Source organism: Halichoeres trimaculatus, unplaced genomic scaffold (genome assembly GCF_033239565.1).
Source record: "Halichoeres trimaculatus isolate MK-OKI-2021-1 unplaced genomic scaffold, fHalTri1.1 fHalTri1_scaffold_16, whole genome shotgun sequence".
In the NCBI taxonomy this organism is placed as follows: domain Eukaryota; kingdom Metazoa; phylum Chordata; class Actinopteri; order Labriformes; family Labridae; genus Halichoeres; species Halichoeres trimaculatus.
The window spans coordinates 8,914,581-8,933,918 of record NW_027437194.1 but is presented as its reverse complement, the minus strand read 5'-3'; the positions used below and the strand labels follow the sequence as shown (position 1 = coordinate 8,933,918).

The 19,338-nt window shown below is 40.9% G+C and overlaps 1 long non-coding RNA gene across 1 annotated transcript in view; it reads right to left on the bottom strand.

The window, feature by feature from the left end:
* The window catches only part of LOC141805758 (uncharacterized), a 47,151-nt gene extending 33,032 nt beyond the window's left edge, over nt 1-14,119 (bottom strand). The window contains exons 1-2 of the long non-coding RNA XR_012599731.1: nt 14,032-14,119; nt 10,194-10,315 (exon numbers count right to left, since the gene is read on the bottom strand). This is a non-coding gene — a long non-coding RNA (uncharacterized LOC141805758). The remainder of the gene's footprint in view (nt 1-10,193; nt 10,316-14,031) is intronic.
* Between the last annotated feature and the right edge of the window lie 5,219 nt (nt 14,120-19,338).

The following is a 19,338-nucleotide window of genomic DNA, read 5'->3' as shown; positions in this document are numbered from 1 at the left end:
CTGCTACACTCCTCTTTGGCTCGGGCGAGCTGACAGAGGACAGATAATGCCGGGTGATCTAGTGTGTGTGTCCTTGTAGCTGGCCACAGTTGCAGACAGAAACCTCATTAATGTAACACAGTGGAGTTGGCTCATCGCTGACCTCATTATTCTCCTCCCCAATCTCTCTGATAACAAAGTGTTGCCTGCATTTGCCCTCTATTGAATACTGCGTATCTGTGTGTGTGTGTTTCTAGTGTTTTCACAGCCATGAATCAGCGCTACTATCCAACGCCACCGCACTGTTTTGATAGCAGCTCTCCTGTTAAGTAATTATAGCGCTCGGGCTCATATTGCTCCGGTAAATCTCTCATAAAAATTCCAGAGAATGAGCATCATAGCTGCAGGAAAACACAGGTAAACAAAGGAGCACAGGGAAGATGCTGGGAGATAATTACATTCACTTTCTCATTACTTGTTTCTGCCAGAAAAGCAAAATGCGTCCTCTTCGTACTTTATGCCAGGGACCACTGGCGGGAAAATGCCTCCTTAGATGTCCCTGGGCCTACACGATTAAGTGCTCTCTAGGGGGCCCTTCCAGTGGCGAAAATGTGATGTAGTGCCCTATAGTGAGCTTTCTCATTAGAGAAACTCAGTTCGACCAAGGACTCCCAGCCGACACTTCTCTTTCTGTGCTCTACCATCGTTTATGACCCAACTGGCAACTTTAGAGGCAAGAATAGGTTTGATGCTGAGATAGGGTATGCACTTCTCTGTCTATAGACACAACTTTTTGCTAGTTTGAGAACTAGCAATTAGAACTGTTTTCTCCAATACAGCCAAACCCTTCTAAATTGCATGTGGATGACCAGATTCTGATGATTAATTGAAGATAGAAAACTTTTTTTCTACAAAAATACATTGTTTTGATGCAGAGTCCTGTGCAAAAAATAGATAAAACATACATAGTGCACTATTAAACCCCGTCGAAGTGGAGAAAACTAGGTTTGGAAAGTGTTTTTATTCCCCCAAAAAATTGTTATATTCAATGATGTTTTTCCATGGGCTATCTTTCCCTTGAGAAAAAGTGGTAAAATGTCCTTTAGGGTGCCAATATAATGGAGTTACCATGACACCATGGGAGACATGTGATAAGGATCTCTTCTAGTTGAAAAAAAACACGATTCAGATATCTTGGGTGTGCACATTTAGTGGGCTTGTGTGCTCTTGCAATAAAAGGAATATCAAGTAATGCATGAATAAATGCCCATTTAGGAAAAAACAGTGCCCTCTAGATGCATGTCTGGTAGAGAAAACCTGATGAGGTGTACTTATTACCCTTCAGGATGCTCATGTTATGATGTGGTGCAGTGACAGGTGTCTTTTTAGTGGAGAAAATTAAATGTAGAGCCCAACGTGCATGTGACCATCGGAGAAAACACCATAAATAAAGTCCCTTTTTCATGGTGTTCCAATGGAAAAAACATGGGGCGTGTACTTCTCATAGAAAAACGGTGTGGAAAATCCAGTGGAGAGTTATTCACTGGGGGAAATAAAAGTAGTTCACCAATGACATCCAAACCAGTGGAGAAAATGAGTCAAAGTATGCTTCAGAGTGCTTTCTTTAATTAAAAAAAGTATACATTTGTCCTGTTTATGGAGTTAACAGTTGTGTTTGTTCTAGTGGAGAAAACATGAGTAGGCACCATTACGTATGATTTTTAAGTGGAGAAAATGGGATACAGTAAGAATAGTTCACAGGCTAAATAAGTGTACTTTCAGTTGAGAAAATGAAGCTAAATGCCATTTAGGATTCTCTTGCAATAGAAAAAATGCACTGTTTAATATCCATCAGAGAAAATGTGATTTTCGCCAATAGGACCTTGCTTAGCAGAAAATGTACTGCAGTGCACTAATGAGTTTCCTGTCAAAGAAAAACACACTTAACGCTCTTTTAGAATGCTATTTGATCAGAGACGATACAACACAGCAAAGCAACTGTGGCAATTGTATCGGAGAAAACAATGAATTGCCATCTATGACACCTTCCTGGAGAAAACATAATGCACGATTGTTTTCAAGACATTGATATTTATAATAGAAAAGGGGGATATCGTACACTGAGGTTCCTCTTTAATGGAGAAAATGAAACCCTTTTTTCCTTTATTGGAGAAAACACCATGTTTTTGCCATTTTATCAGGAAAAATATGATACAATAAACTCAAGGGAAGCCTAAAGTGCCTTCTGAGGATGTTTTTGTCAGTTTGGTGCTCTGGCCCTTTCGGAATATACAGAGAAAACAGCCACATGTTTTTTATAGGAGACATTGAAGTGCCGAGCACTCTGGGTAAGTACACGTTTGGGCTGTCAGGGCTGTAATGTGGACAGCTGAGAGCTGTTGTAAGGGGATCTGCTGTTGATGACGGTGATGATAGCGCGGCTTATTGGCCTGTAACTCTGCTGTCTGCTGTAATAGCAGCGCTGACAGATACAGACCACCCACTTTCCTCTGGCCAGAACACATTCATCATACTCTTAACTTCTTTTTCCTTCCACCACAACATCTCAGCCCAAGGCTAGAAAAACATATATTCAAAACAGGGAATCCACACGTTCCACTTTTGAACAGAGGGGATGTTATAGATTTACAGGATGGCCAAAATAATAAAGCATCGTGATTTTCAGGGTCTGGTTTATATTGAGGAGCTGACCGCAGCGCAGCGAGCCAGAGCTGTGGTATGAAATGTGGGCAGAAACAGAAAGAAGTTACCATCTCACTCATTCCTCTGCCCTCCATTTCATCTCTTTTTCTGGACAAATGAAATTAAACTGCCTTTTTCTTGGTAGGAAATAGATATCAGCCTTAAAAATCCCTCGTCAAATACTTTCCCTGTGCTTGACGTTAACTTTTCCTTCATTTTTGCATTTGATTATGTGAATATGACTCCTCTGTAGCTAGCTATCCGAGCTTTGGAGAACATTTATGCACAGATAATGAAATCATTTGACTGCAGTAGTTTGCCCCAAGCAGACACATCAGAATATTACACAATTTCTTTCTATGTTAAGTGATATCTTGAGGGTCAGACGACTCACAAAGAGCTACTAGAGCTTCTGGAAAAGAGCTAGAAACAAACTGAGTATGGCAACTGTTTAGTCAACAAGTTTGCGACTGTTCAGAGGCCTCAAGTTTGACATTTTAGCTCAATGTGTTTGGACTACACAGTGAGTCCTTATTGGAAAGGAGACAAATCACCAATCTCTGCTCAAATACAAACCTAGCTCTATCTTAAATTCTACTCTAAATGGGCAATAGTTTACTAAGTCAACATTCAAGAAATGTTTCTCAAAGCAAGCAAAAAGTAAGCCTGATTTTCCAATCTGCTAACATTCTCTCAGGGAGGATTGCAGCCACTGATAGCACCAAGGATTGTGTGTCTTTCATCTGCTATCTGCTCCATCTCAAAGCCTGACTCACAAAACAAACTGCTCAGACGATATTCAAGAGAACACGCTCACAACGTTCTGCAGCCCGCCTTTTGCAGCTTCTGATCGTGACTGAAATGAGCTGTTAGCATCCTCACTCAGAGCTCATTGCACAGAGCTGAGCTGTGCACTCTCCTCCTGATGGGGCTAAAAGTCCGTCCACATACAAGACAGGATGGCTACTTACTCCTCACTGATTTAACTCCTGATTATCAGAATAACAGTTTCAGAGTGATATTTACAGACTTTGTGAGCAGATATGTTCTTTTGAGCTCATCCAGAGGTGGTCTTATTGTGTCAGTCTCTGAGCAAAACAACACTTTTAACCTAACCTTGCAGAGCAGATGGACCTGCCTGATTCAGTTTCTGAAATCCTGCAGATCCATCTTGCCAGGCTCCATTGTCCAACAAATTCACTTAGCTAAATTCTAACCATCCCAATCAGGGAAGAGCTGTGGAGCAGCGGGAGCTGCGGGAGTGACAAGCAGACGTGACGTTAGCGGACGTTAGTACTTGTCAGCGTTCCTTTGATTCTTAAGTTAACTTTACAAAAACAGCAGCAGCAGCACACATAAGCTATGTCATACTGTGGCTTGATGTGGATTGGTCTGTGGTGAGTGTGTCAATCAAAACGGTCGTCCAATCACCAGCTGCTGATTTTTTTGAAGGTCCCGCCTCTGAAAACAAATCCGAAGAGCTTCTACCGAGATGGAACCGTAAAATATATCCGTGGTGGATGTTGCATTACCCTCTGATGCATTAAAATTAAAAGCCTGTATCAAGAATAAGATCATTCCTTCTTTATTTTTGTTTGTTTGTTTTGTTTTGTTTGTGATTTTAAGAAGTTATTTTGACTTTACTCAGAGAGAATGAAACAGGGCAAGAGTAGGGAATCAGGCCACAGGCTGGATTCGAATACAGGCAACCCGCTTGAGGGCAAACCTCATGGGGCACAACCTTGACCGCTAAACCATCTGCGCCCCATAAATTTCCTTGCACGCTCTCCAATACAATTTCACATATTTTCAATATTTTCACATACTTTAACCTTCTATATTTTACAGTTAATACGCTTTTAAACCTCTTGATGCATGTCTGTAACTTTATGAAAAAATCAAATTTCAAAAAATTGTGTTTAGAAGAATAAAAACACTTCAAGAAAATATCTGAAAACCAATTTATTGAGAGAAAATTATTTAAATATGTACATTTCATAATATCATTTTGACTCATTTGCACATGTTATGTGGGCACAAAAGAGATGCAAATCTAGTCTGAATAAGGCCCCATGACTTTTTTTTCTCAACCATTAGAGATGGCCATTCCAAAGTATGCAGGTTTGGGGCTCTTTTTCATTGTTTCACTAATAAAACTACAAAGCTATGATGATTTGTAGACAGTTTATGATGCATTTATAGTTTTTTGAAATCTAGCTCTTTATGAGATGTGTACTTTGGCATGGAAACATGAGTTTAAGAGAGCAACATTACATGAATAAATGAGCAAAGACCTGCTCCAGTGGGAAAAAAAAAAACATGTCATGCTTTCCTTAAACTTTTCTGATAGGTCATTTATTTCTCTGTGTCTGCTCATGTCATTGCTGGATTTGCTGAGCTCACTCTCTCTCTGAAGTCTGCGCATTTTTTCCCATGATCCATAACTCAGTTGTCTTCATGAGATATTCGGGCCTCTGGGAGCTGCTTGCCCGGCAGTAATTCAATGCACAACCCATATGTGTGTGTCGGTCGCTGTCTATCCTCTTCAACCTGGATGCCCCTGCTGCACAAACTCAGAGCCCTTCAGCTGGTAGGAGGATGTGATGTCACAGCCTCGTCCTGACAACAAAGCGAAGGCTGCTGAATACGTTGATTCATCTCATCTCAGGAGAGAGATTCCTGCCATGTCTGCGGCCGCTCCATCTCTCGTGTCTTTCATCCCGCGGCCCTGACAGTGATTAATGACCCTCAGCTGCTGTGTGCTTCCTCGCTGACACTCCCATCTTTCTTTTCCTCCTGTTTGCGCTCTGTCTCTCAAGAAGAAGGATTAAAGTGGATGTTGCCAGAGAGAAGCGATTGATGCCACGTGTCTTTAGAGGTCCAAAAGAAGGTGGAAAACTCTGATATTAGTAAACACGCAGAAGAAGAAGGATATGAGCTATTCTCACAGACATATATAAGTTTTTATATCTTAGCTTTGACTTTGGGGTGATAAACAGCACTCCATCACACACATAGATTGTATAATTAATGGACGTAGTCTCCCTGACGTCACCCATCAGTTTCTGAAAAAGATTTAGAAGAATATTGGCTACCACGGCCACATTGGAAGGAGAAATGGCTTCAAGTACAGCTATAGCTGCCCGTAAGTCACATGACCTGAGCTGTGCCTCTGATTGGGTGAACTCGCAATCTTAATATCCTCAAATGCTGAGTTTGTAAAATAATCCCCCCCCTACAGTGGGTGCTGATAGAGAAATTTGCGATTCTGACAAGAGACGTTTTTTGAACCAGGCTGTAAATAGGTTAACTTTTGCTGTGAAAACAGCTTTTTTTGGCTTGGTGTGTATGTGACTTCTGGTACTTCCAGATCCAGCCTCAAGTGGACACTCTAGAAACAGCAGGCTTTAGCACTTCTGCATTGTCTCATATTGTTAGACCAGAGGTTATGCTTGATCACACCTGATACGGTATGTCACAGAGTACCAGGGGTCAGAGGTCAATCACTCAAGCAGCAAACTATTAAACACTTTGAGCCCAAATTTCTCTGTTGACCAATCATTGGATAAGCTTATAAAGTAATACCGTTAACAGTTTACAGTTTAATTTAGCAGACACTTTTGTCCAAAGCGACGAACAACACAAGCAAGAATTTAGACAGAAGGGAAACCTAGTTAGTGCGACAACAGTGCTGCAAGTTATTCAGCAAGTTATTAAGTGCAAGTTTTCTTTTTTTTGTTAGTTTGTTTGTTTGTTTGTTTGTTTGTTTGTTTGTTTGTTTGTTTGGGGGAGGGGTACAATAATCAACAAGACAACTGCATGCAATGCTGCAACAGTATACCTCAATCTTCAACAAAATTCAGTAATAGTGCTAAAAAATCATAAGAGCTGAGTCTTAGACCTACTGACTCATTCTACCCGCCTGCTAGGTCAGCTTAAGTGCACAAGTGTTTCCTGAACAGATAAGTTTTCAGACATCTCTTAAAAGTAGAAAGGGACTCCGTGGATTGTATAGAGTTAGGTAATTCATTCCACCATTTGGGCACAACAGAGGAGAAAGGTCTGGCTAGTGATTTGGAGCCGCGCTGAGCTGGGAGCACCAGACGTCTTTCACAAGCAGAGCGTAGTGGGTGAGAGGGAGTGTATGCCTGAATGAGGGACGCCAGGTAGGCAGGAGCTGTTCTTGTTAATGTTTTGTAAGCCCGAGCCAATAAGTGAGCTTATTGGCTCTTGACATCATTAATATTTTTACCTTTAGTGTATAAGATGCTCAGCATAGAGGAAAGGTTTGCCAAGAGTTGCATTACATAAGAGTAAAAGTTACATAGGATGTTAGATGACATTTATTTTAGTAGCAATGAGTCTGTATACTTTACAATTCTAAAATTTCATTCTTTTGTCCAAAGCAACGCACAACACATGTTCTTGCAGTAGAAGAAGAATACACCGCTTGTTGTTGTTGTTGTTGAAGAGGAAGAAGAAGAAGAAGAAGAAGAAGAAGAAGAAGAAGAAGAAGAAGAAGAAGAAGAAGAAGAAAGTATGATTTTGATGGAACTCGTGAAATAAATTGAAATAGGATTTTATGATGGAGAAACATAAACATTCATCACATGAGTGTGAATTCATCACATTTTGGTCAGAAAAGATTAGGAAAAAACAAAGGGACAGACAACAAATTAAAAGAGAGTAAACATTGGTGTAGAGTTTCCAAGCTGGGGGTCATCAATGAAAAAGTTCAGTCTGAAGGACGACGCTGAAGTTGGCTGTTTCCTGCTCCACAGATAGAGGTGCAACATTCATAGTTTAAAAAACATGAGTGTTTCTATTTTTGAGACTTTTCTTTTCATATTTGACCATCAGAGGTGTGTCATTGCTGAAGGCTAGCACAGAACATGAGCTATCAGAGGGCTATAAGACTATCATGGACACCTTAGTGACATTAACAACACCTGCTTCATTAAAAGATCGCAAAATGTGACTTGATCAATGGATGATCTCTAACTATTGAGTCGATTCGTTTTACCTTAATCCAAAGATTCAGAGCTAGCAGTCAGTAGCAGCCTGATGCTAACAGAAGCCTCACCTCCTCTCAGACCGACAGTCTTCATTTGGATCGTTCCCGCCCTCCCTGTCTGACCTCATATCTCTCAGAATAAAACGTTTCTCACAGATGTGCAGGTAAAACCTCCTCACCTCGCTGTCACCTCATCTCTCTGTCACTCCATTCCTTTATTTCCCCTGATGTCTTCTCCTCCACCTGATCCCCGTGTGTCAGACCGAGGAGTCCTCGTCTCACTCAGCGTCCTGACAGGTGACAGACAGCAGCTGAGACGACACTGACACACAGTGAAACAGCTCTGTTTATCCGCCTCTAACCGGGACGTCTTTTCTTTCTTTAAAACACAGAGAACAACCTCCAAACCTGCAGGGATCCTTCTTTTAAACTACTTTTAAACACACAAATGATGACTTTGAGGTCAAATTATGTGTGTGAATTGGAATGAATGAAGCTGTGATTTCTTTAAATGATTTTAAATGAAATGGTGTGGGAAATTAGTGGAAGTGTTTTATGGGCAGTGGGTTGTCAGCATCGTGTGATAGACAGCAGAGGAAAAGGGGGTTAACACCGGGTGCTAATGTCAGCACCTGCTTGTTGTGGAATAAACACAGAGCCGCTCATGAATAAATCATGGAGGGGAACTGGAGAGATAAAACGGCTGAAGCAGGCTGTGACCTCGGCATTATTTCAGTTTAAAAGCCTCCAATCAGAGTGAACAAGCAGTTTTAGGAGGAAGGGTTCAAAGGAGATTAACCTGCGCTCACCCTGATGTGTCACCTCAGATAATATCATCTGATCACACGTTGCTTTTTAAACACTGAGATAGACTCATTATTGCATCATTTCCTGACTTATTTCCAACCTAATGGTTTATTCCTGTCTTCCGCCTACTCCTGCCGGTCCTTCACTCCCTCTCAGCTGTTCAAACACAGCCTTTCTATTTATATGCATTAGCCTGAGAACATATTTACTCAGGTCCAATGAAGCAGTCCAGTATGAAGAGCAGCAGTTTAGCTTGTCAAATTAGCCCTGCGCCTGTGCCGCGCTGCCTGCTAATGACAGATAATTGAGCTGCTGGCAGGTTCATCTGCATGGTTTTCAGTCGAGATCTAAGTCCCCTATCTCAGTGCTGTAGCTCAGGGGGTCGCATCAGTCCTGCAGAAACACTGAATCTGTATCAGTCAGCTGTCGATGGATCATAAGGACACAAGGCTAATGCTGGGAGGCACAAGACTTTCAACACTAGTCTCAGGAAAAAGTGATCATTTTGAGTCAAGCTATGCAATTCATACAAACAAAATAGGCAGAAATGTCCAGAGGATTCACCCACATACAGGAAATGAAGAGGGTACAGCTTCAATAAAATGAATTAAAAAAATCTTTATCCTTGTGTTTTGTAACTTAAAGCAGATAACAGAGACTGATACCTTACATTTGGATCAATGCTACACAATTTCAGCATGAGTGGCAAGAAAATGACTATTGTAGCACAGTGTGCACCAGCTCTTCCAGGTGCCTTTCTGAAATGCTAAAGCCTGAGGCAGGGAGAGCACACCTCCACTCTCTTACATTTGCATTTGTAAAAAGCTAAAAAAGGAAGAACACAATCCACTGCCATTTATTTGAATGAATTAAAGGCCAAAGCAGGTAGAACACACCTCTCAAATCTTATATTTGCATATATGAAATGCCAAGGGAGGGAGAGCACACCTCCACACTTTTACATTTGAATATAAGTAAAGCTGAGGCAGGGAGAGAACACCTCACCTGTCTTACATTTGCGCTCCTGAAAAGCCAAAGAAAGGAAAACACATCTTCTTTGCCTTTTATTTGCATTTGTGTAAAGCTAAGGAAGAAAGATTATACGTATATCTTGTATTAGCATTCATGACAAGCTAAGGCAGGTAAAGCACACCTCCCTTGTCTATTATGTGCATTTCTGAAAGGCCGAAGAAGCGAGAACACATCCCTCTGTCTCTTAATTGCATAAATAAATGGCCAAGGCAGAGAGAGTGTACCTTTCCTCTCTTGTAATTGTATATATGAAATGCAAAGGAAGGCAGAGCACATTTCTCATCTTTCATTTTAATACTTGTAAAGGCAATGCAAGGGATAGCAGCAGTAACAATCTTCTGGTATTGAACACAGTGAGCATTGGAGAGGATATATATGACACTGCTAGATGGAGGTAGGCTGATAGGGGTGGCTGTATTAAGGGGAGCTGATGCCCTGCCAGCCTTCTACAGGTCAACTTCTTGTTTATGGAACAACATGATGATGTTGCACTGGGACACGTTAACAATTATTAAGAAAACAAGATGGTAATCATTAAAATTTGGGAAGTTATAAAGATGTTAAAGACCTATAGTGTAATTTTCTCTCAAGTTATAAAACACATTTAAGAGATGAGCAGCGATAGAGGGTAATTTCAGTGATCAAACATTAAACTCACAGGCAGTAGGCTGCTTTAATCATGCAGTAGTCTGTGTCAGTAGCTCTGGGATCCCTTGTACCATTTCCTGTGCACCTGCAGCTCACTGCAGCCAGTTATCCAGAGTATTCTCAGCTCCCCACCTGCAACAGGCCAACGAGGGCCAATTTACGGTTAGTTTGCTCAATACATCCTGTGTAATTTAATTCATCGCCAGGAACCTGTGAAAAGTCTAATGGTGGTATGGAAGGAGAAGAATTAGCGAAACCAAAGGAGATTAGAAAGGCATTAGGATCTGGGCGGCTGTTTAACGACTCCTCTGTCCTGAACAAATCAGTTTTACAAAGCAAAGCTGCTCTCAGCAGAATTACAGCCACTGTTTGCCACTCTTATTGCTGCCCCCATTAACTGGGTCCCACCTGAAGAGGGATCGCTGGAATAACACCATCAATTCAGGCCACAACTTAGTCCAGGGGAAAAAAATAAAAAAGTTCTTCTGCAGTAAAAATGGCTCCTCTGGCTGCAGGTTTTGGCTCATTTCTGGAGAGAGGTGACTTAGCAGCATCCAGGCCAACACTTTTGGATCACCATCAAACTTTTACAGACATTCATGATCTTTGTAAGGTAGACTAATGAGCTCCCTGAAGATTTCACTCTGTTTACTGAAGAGATGAATACAGACGTGTGACCCTGCACAAAGGCACCAAAATCTGCTTCCCCTTTTATATTGGGTTTCCTAAAGACAAAAGAGGAGTTCCAAACAAGCAGGATGAAAAAAAACTGTAGTTCCCTAAGTGTCCACTAGAGGCTGGCTGCAGAAGCCACATACAGATCCATTCAAGACAATCTTTACCGCAGAGATGTACATGTTTATAGCCTGGTTCAAGAAACTATTTTAAAACTAACAGATAATTTTGGTTATTTTCAAAGATATTAAACTTGCAAGTTTTCTCCATCTAAGGGCATGGCTGATTTGACTGACAGATGGGCATCCTATAGTTGGCTGTGGCGAGGCCAAAGACCTGTATCTTTAACTTATCGTAACCAGAACAAAGCTTGAATTAGACACCATTTCCAATACCAGACTCCAGACAATGATTGGCTTCAAACTCTGCTTCAGAAACAAATATGTAACTCCACAGAGATGACATCTATGTTTCATAGAGTATGAAAGCAAAACAAGGTGTGTTTATGTGCACCATGAGAAATCTAAATCTTTGCAAGCCTGAAATTTAAAACAAAAACACTTTAATTTCAGGTTTTTTTGCATCAAGAATGTAGGACACTGCAAAAACAACAGATGATTCTGGTTCTGCCTGAGTGTTCTGCTTGTTAAAAGGGAGTTTTTCCCCTCCTGTCCTAATGTTGGGTCTCTGTTTGGAAAACAAAATCGAACAACAGTAGGACCAGTCATTAGACATGAAAGCAGACTGTTTGTAGTCATGGTGGTGATAAAAAAAAAAATGGAATAGTGGTATGCATGAGTCCGGTTAATGCGCCAACAGAGCATTCAATTTAATGGAGGTAGACCCTACCATTACAGACACTAACAGCAGGATTACCACACCTCTTCGGCTGTTTGCAGAGATGGCCGACATCGTACACGTGTCACCATTTAAGTCGAAATGTGCATAAAGAAAGGATACTTCAGTATCCAATGAACCTCCTGGATAAGAATGCTGTGAAAGCAAATTTACATCAAGGAGACACAGAGTTTGAATTTGTTGGATGGGGGTTTTCCAGGAAGTTCCTGAACAAATGATGTTCTGCATCTGCTTCACTTTCATGGTGCAATTACTTAACTGGACAATTTTTGGAAGTCCTGTATTTGCACGCTTCAGCCAAATGGGCCGTTCCATTTGGAACGGCCCATTTGTCTTCTCACTGCTCACTCCTCTATCCATGCTGTTCTTTTAAGAACAGCATGGATAGAGGAAAGGGTGCAAGCAAGAACAAAAATTGGTGGGATGAAGAATAATGTTGTTCAAAAACATGTTATCTTCTAATTTTATTGAAATGTTTATGGTCACCATCAGGATCAGTGAATTAACTGTAATGGACTTCATGAGTTGTGTTTCTGAATAACTGTTAAGGTTTTTGGAAAGCATCGTGGCATAATGTTTGTTGTGATTTGGAGCTGCATAAATTAAGATTGACTGAAGAAAAATTAATAGTAAAAACAACAGTGTTACTAAGCACAGTTTGGCCTAAAATCTCTCAACTAACAAAATACGTTGTTGATCTGTTTTTGGTAGGTCTCAGTTTCTCTGCAATTTATAAGTCACACAGAGGCATCACTCTGACTTTATTCAGAATACTGAAAAAAAATGTTGATTTATTTGAAATCTATGGATCTAATCTTGCAGAAAAAAAATGAGAGTTTTTATTGTTGAATAGGAGTCAGATCAATAACTTTTGATGCATTACAGGAAGCTTAGGAATCTAAACCTTGCTTGTCTTCCCTGATACAGAACAGAAACCTAAATTTGTCAAGCATATATCTTGTAAATAGAGATAAAAATATCACCATTACAACATGCCACCAGTAGGAGCCAGACTGTTGCGCTGCCTGCTTTTGCTCTCCATACACTGTTCTTCCTGCAGACAGCAAAGTTTACTGATACCACACAGACTACAGGCATTTTAGAGATAGAAAACCAACATTTTGAGGTTGAATCTGGAAATAGAGGCTGTCTAACATCTACCTGCTTTATCTATGTCCTCCTGAAAGATCTCTGAAGCACCTAAAAGGGGATTTTTATCCCCGCATTTCCATCGTTCTTCTTTAATTTACACATCCATGTGAGGGAATAAAATCTATCCCTATCGACGGACCACTCTACTCTTGTTTCACATTACAGGTGCAGCTGTGCAGACTTAAAGAGCTGACAGGCTCGGTTTTTCTCATGAACCTGCAGAGAGCCAGACTTGGAAGAAATACAGCGTCAAAGAAGAGGAGGAGGAGGAGGAGGAGAGTAGGGGGTGTGGAGAGGGGATGGAGCAGCGGGGGAAGGCTCGTATTGATCATCCGCCAGGTGTGATGGATAGCGCAATAAGTGGCAGCGGCCAGCGGAGGAGAGGAGAGAGTGATTTCTGCTTTTCAAAGTCCTGATGAATGAGAGCGTCTGAGGGAGGCCGGTGTCCAGAGCTCGGCACATGATGGACCGATGTGTCAGACGGAGAGAAATTGAAGGAGAAAAGAGAGGCACCAAGGGTGGACTGGAGTTTTTTTTCAACAGAGTCTAGACTGAAGGAAGAGAGGGGGAGATAAAGGACGTCCAGGTACATGTGAGGAGGAAGAGGGTGAGATTTTAAGGAAGGAGGTCAATAAAGTGCAAAAAGGAAAGGAGCGGCAGAGGGAGAGAGATGAGGGCAGGAGGCGACAGCAGAGTGAGTTCATCTTTATTAATGGCCAAAGAGCAGAGAGGGAGTTATTAAAACGGAGGAAGATGAATGAAAGAATGAGTGAGGATGAAGGCAGAGCGGGTGATGAAGGGAGATGTGATATATGCCCCCTCCCGGCTTTCTGAAATCCAATAATAACACTGAGGAATGGGCCAGCTGCTGGACTGAGAGGTGGAGGAGGAGGGGGAGGGGGTGAAGGAGCGTTTGGAGACCAGGCCGGGGCAGCAGTGAGAAGAAAGAAGCTGCAAGTAAACCCGATAATGATTCAGAAAGAGCCAAACAATAACCACCAAAGAGCAGCGATGAGGCACTGAAACGGATCTGCTACTCCAGAAAATAACACAGCTCTGCCTTGAAGTGAAGCAGACCAACACTTCCTGTTCACTGTTACATGTGCATTAAACTTTGTTCTATGATTAAAAAGTTTTTCTTCTATTGAATGACAAACACTTACCGTATTGATGTCCTACTGTGACAGAGGCAGATACATATGGACACAGTGCAACACAACCATCTGACTAAACTTTCCCTCATTCATCTCCCTCTTCTTCTTGGAAGCTTTTGGCCTTATGGCAAATCAGCTGAAAGTTGCAACAGCACCACCTACTGTGCTGGTGTGTGCTTGTGGATCAAGCAGTTGGTCCTAAATTAGAAGTGTTCAGTTAGGAAAATTGAGTATCTGTTTATATGTTTTTAGCAGTTTTTCCCAAGGCATGCATTTTATTCTAAAGCCTTCCTTTAGTGGACTTTGTGCAGAAGTATGACAAAGTAGGCACACTGTGCCTAACAAATATTAAAGCAAGTTTTTATATCGTGCATTTTCAGCACATTAAAGCAAAAATAAATAAATAAATTAAATTAAATTAAAAACTAAAAGCAATAAACATTGGTCCAAACTCTGACAGCATCCATGGCAATGTGTAGATTATTATTTCCATGTAAGCAAAAAGAAAATGTTAGTCCCTTCTTTAGTTTCTAAAGCCACATGTGAGGCTTATTACACTTTAAATGTCTGGAATTTCCCATCTAGTTTTGATTAGCATTCCCAGGCTGTCATTGTCACGTAAACAGGCACTTTACATAGGCTAAATGTGCAAATTAGGGGCCTAAAAGTAAAATATCAGTGAAGAGGATCCTTTTGTCAGCACAGTTACTCATCATTCTCAGATCAACCAAAAAAACAACTAAACAACAACCAACCCAATGTTGTGTGAAGGTAGGACTGCACCCACAGGAGAACATTTCGGCCGGTTGGTTCCCTCAACGTTTAGGAAAGGTGTAACCAAGGGGGGAACGTTCTCTAAAAGTTAGATCTTGGTTTGGTTTGACTAACTTTTTGACAACCAAAGGCTAACATTCTCTTTACGGTCTGACGTTTGAACCCCAGTTTTACTCACATTGATGTAAGTCATCATCACCAGTTTCATAAGTGTCTAAATTCAGTTGTGCCAACAGTCGCTCATGGTGGGAACTTTTTGTTCCAAGGCCATGAAAAAAATAAATGTGTGTATCAAATCTGCATTAAGACTTACCGAAGGCGTCATCTGTGTTTATGGAGCATGAAGCTCACACAGATGATTTAGAGATAAATTTGACAACGTCCATCTCCACATGTTTACTTCTGCTGACTCAGTTTAAGATGCAGCAGTCTGGAGTCGTCAACAGCAGATTCGTAAGAGGTCAATTTTGCTGGATTCCAGCCATAGACTGTATATAGAGTGGACAGCATGGCTCCGCCATTTACCATTGTGCAGTTTTAAAGCCAAAATTCCCCCGTCACAGGCGTCGCCATTAGCCGCCATTGTGCAGCCAGAGTCTGCGCACTAGAGACTGTGAGGGATTCTGGGAGACTCTGAGTGGAGCCAGATGACAAAAATATAAATATTTTTTTCTTTCACAAGTCTTATCACTTCTTGACTCTGCCTCCCGTCATATTTTACAATCCCTGAAAAAAAAATCACAAGAACGGCAGCTATCATTCGTCGACGTAAAACCCTGTTTTTAACCTCTTATAACTAATGAAAACTAAACTTTTCAGAAAAAAAGAGGACTTGAACACAAGACAGCCAAATTATATCTTCAAATTACCTTAACAATCAGACGTGAGAAACATTTCTACAAGGCATATTAGTTTTTTAAAGTCTGACCACAGCCCATCTGGAATGACTGGGGAGCTGGATTTTTTTTAACCTATACTGCAACCAGCCACCAGGGGGAGCAGTTTTTGTGGCGACCTCACTTCAGGCAGAGCAAGATGACGTCCACTTTTTTTACAGTCTCTGATGCCAGCACATGGAGCAAGACAGGAAGACTGGTGGATTTTCAAAATAAAACACAACACTAGACTGTTTTTGCCTTGACTACAACATTAAAACATCATAATGAGCAATACCAGGGGACAATAAAGACGTTATTGATGAGGGAAAAAAGTCCTTCATTCACCTCATGGTCATGTTTAGCATTATCCACAGATGAGGGAGCAGAGAGCCAAATCACAGAAGAGATAGATATGGAGGTGGACCAGACATGGATCTAGAGGAAGTCTGGCATCTGGCTACATTACAATAATAATCCACTGGGTCTGAAGTGAGTGGAATTAAACAGAGCCTGTGGGTTTTAAGCCAAGAAAATCACTTCATCCACTGACAACATGGGTAAAATTGACCTTTTATTGCAGAGTTTCTGGAGCAGAACTACTTCTTAACCAAGAACTATGGCAGATCCCCAAGCTTTCCTAAACCAGCGACAGCAAGAAATTTAGAGTTGTTATTCCTAATAAATTAATAAGTCTTTATAAAACTACATTTTGTGCCTGCAAGTGAAAATTAATTTCAGAAAACTTTCAAAACTGACTAAAAAGTGAAAGTTTTATCCAATTTTACAAGTTACAGTAAAGTTTGGGTTGTGTAAGATGATCTGAGAGAGGATACTTGGATAGTTTATGGGATGAGTGAGAGCATCCTGAGAGGTATTTGTAAGGAAAAAGAACAAGGGGAAAAAAGAAAAGAGGGGGTTAAGATCAAAATGCTTATGAAAATATTAGATGATATATTAACCTTAGTGTAACTGTACTTTTGAGCTTATTTTAGGAATCCTTCGCTGAGTTATTGAGCTGAAAAACGTTGGCGCCCGACTTGGCGACTTCCAGCTGTTTGCACTTCATTTCACTTTAACAACAATGACTCGTACCATTAAGAAGACGTGTACCCAGCTCTGTTTGAGCCTGGCAGGATAGATCACAAGTATTTAAATTTGATGCTGAAAGCTGAGGACGAAGTCACATTGGCGCCGTCAGGAGAGGAACGCTGCCTCCAATGATGAAGTCCAGAAACTGAAGTGAAATCAAGCAATCAGTGACCGAAACTTACAAGATCATCAAATGCAGCATTACAGCCGGATTCCTTCATGGAGCTGCAAAAAAACCCTCCTTGCTCATATAGAAGGAACAGAGAGAGATGACAGCTTGTCCTCACGTTGCCAAGTACTGACAGACAGCCCTGAATCACCTCCAATGAGACGTGACCCAAACTGGCAACACGAGAGTGCTGTGTTTGGCAAAAGGAAGGTTTGACTGGAGATTTCATTAAAGGAGGGAGATGGATGGAGCGGTACATCATGAAGAGATGGCTTTGAGTTCAGGAGGAGATGACGAGCGCTCAGATTCAGGGAACAACGTGAGCATAAACAAACTTATCTGAACAGCTGGACTCAGCTTTGTTCCTGCTGGGTCTCAGTTTCACTGTAAATATAAAGTCACACCCTTGACTATCAGCAGAGAAATCACGCCTGTAATCTCTCGATCCCTGTGAAACAGCTCACAGATAAAGCCCTCACTCTGTTCTCCAAGAAACTGACATCGCTTCATGATGGTGGTTTCTGGAAAATGTTTTCAAGCTGTGTTCTGAATATCTCAACGAGAATCACTTTAACAAAGATAAAAATCAAACTGGCTCCTGGCAGAGGCAGTTATATCAGCAGTGGATGTTTTTTAAGGAGCGTTTAAAGGCTGTTCTGGGATAAATGTCTCCCTCAAGCCTCCCTCCTCTGCAGCACAGAATTTGGCATCCAGCTCGGCGGGTCTTTATGCATCCATATCCACAGGACATCATCCATTTTCACTCTGATTTCCAGCCTTTGATTTGCTCATAAATCATAGTTTGGAGCTCATTTTTGGGCTGGAGCGACGCCAAAGTATAGATATAACAAGCTGCGTATCAGTAACACCAAGTTAAACGCAGCTAATACAGAGCAACACTCAGTTTACTGACCCGGGCACAGGACAAAGAATCAACTTTTAAGAGATGCAAATCCTGCAGCAGGAAACAGAAGCTCAGAGTTGCCTTTAAGTCAACACTTTTTGAGACAAAATGTAAACAGAATTTGCAGCTAAGAACAGGATAATCAAAGTTTATGTGGCAATAATGGATCAAATGATTGAGATACTAATGAGAAGGACATAGTAGATCTGCAGCTCTGGGACCAAAAAAACAGAGTTTCACAATCTTTTGGTGTTTTTTTTCTCGTAAATTTCAATGAGAAGTGTTTTGAAAAATATCATAAAGGATTTTTTTACATTAAACACAAAGTAAATAATGCAAAAAAAAAAAAACATTTGCATATTGATTATAATCTGGTGGACACTTAAGATACTCCTCTTGGGTCCTCCTACTAAACAAAAAGGGATACCCATGTGACCAAATTAAGATTTGTTGAGCAGAAGGTCAGAAAAAAAACCCCAAAAACTTGACCAAAAAGAAAGAATCATATTGCATTTTTTGAGACCAAAACAGAGCTTAAAATAGACAGAATTTGAAGAGCTAGCATGTTTTTAGTTTGATAAACAAATGAAAGAGGAGGACTCGTGTGAAGAAGGAAAGATTTATCAAACAAAAGAAGAAATTAAACCAAAAGATTAAACAAAATTTACAAAAAAAAAGTCTTTTAATGGAAGGTCCTTTAAAGGAGCAGAAAAAAACTTTTTGGATTCTACCCCTTCCCCAATTTAATGAATGAAAAAAAATCCAATCAGCTAACACCTCAAATATTAAGACGCTTCGTACCTTTTAGCGACATTACCAATTGCTGTAACATCCAGTGAACTATAACAAAAATCATTTTTACCTCACAAAATCTCTAAGAGATCTTCACAAGATCTTAATGAGATTTGCTAAAGTGATGATAACACCACATAAGGGTCTCCTGACTGCTTCATGACACTTTTGAGGGGCGGGGCCTCAAACCCAGATAATTGCCCATAGCTCCGCCCCAAAATAAGCCTCAAAAGGACTGGCCAATCAGAGAGAAGGGGGTTGATATTAGGGTTCTCTGAAACAGCAGAGAGAGAAACATGGGGATGGTTTTAAGCTGTAAATTATGTAAAGATACTACTGGGGCACCAGAGACACACTAAAAATGCACAAAACCCCTTTAACCCAGGGCAGAATATGTGGTTTTACTCCATGGAGTGGCACCAATGCCTCAGCCTGCAGTGGTGAACACTTTTTTCTCTTCTGTCTAATTTCTAAATTTTGCAAATTTATCTTTGAAAACAAGTGAAACAGGAGACTGTGGTTTCAGAAGGTCTGAAATGCATGACCGTGGGCACTGTGTCTGTTTCAAACAGAGAAGAAGTCTTTGAAATGGCTGACAGTAGCAGAAGCAGGAAGAAAAAGTGTTGTGAGTGGAGTCAAAAGATGAAAACAGTCGGCCGAATGAGGGATGATGAGAGGAGGTGAAGGAAGAAGGAGGAGGAGCTGAAGCC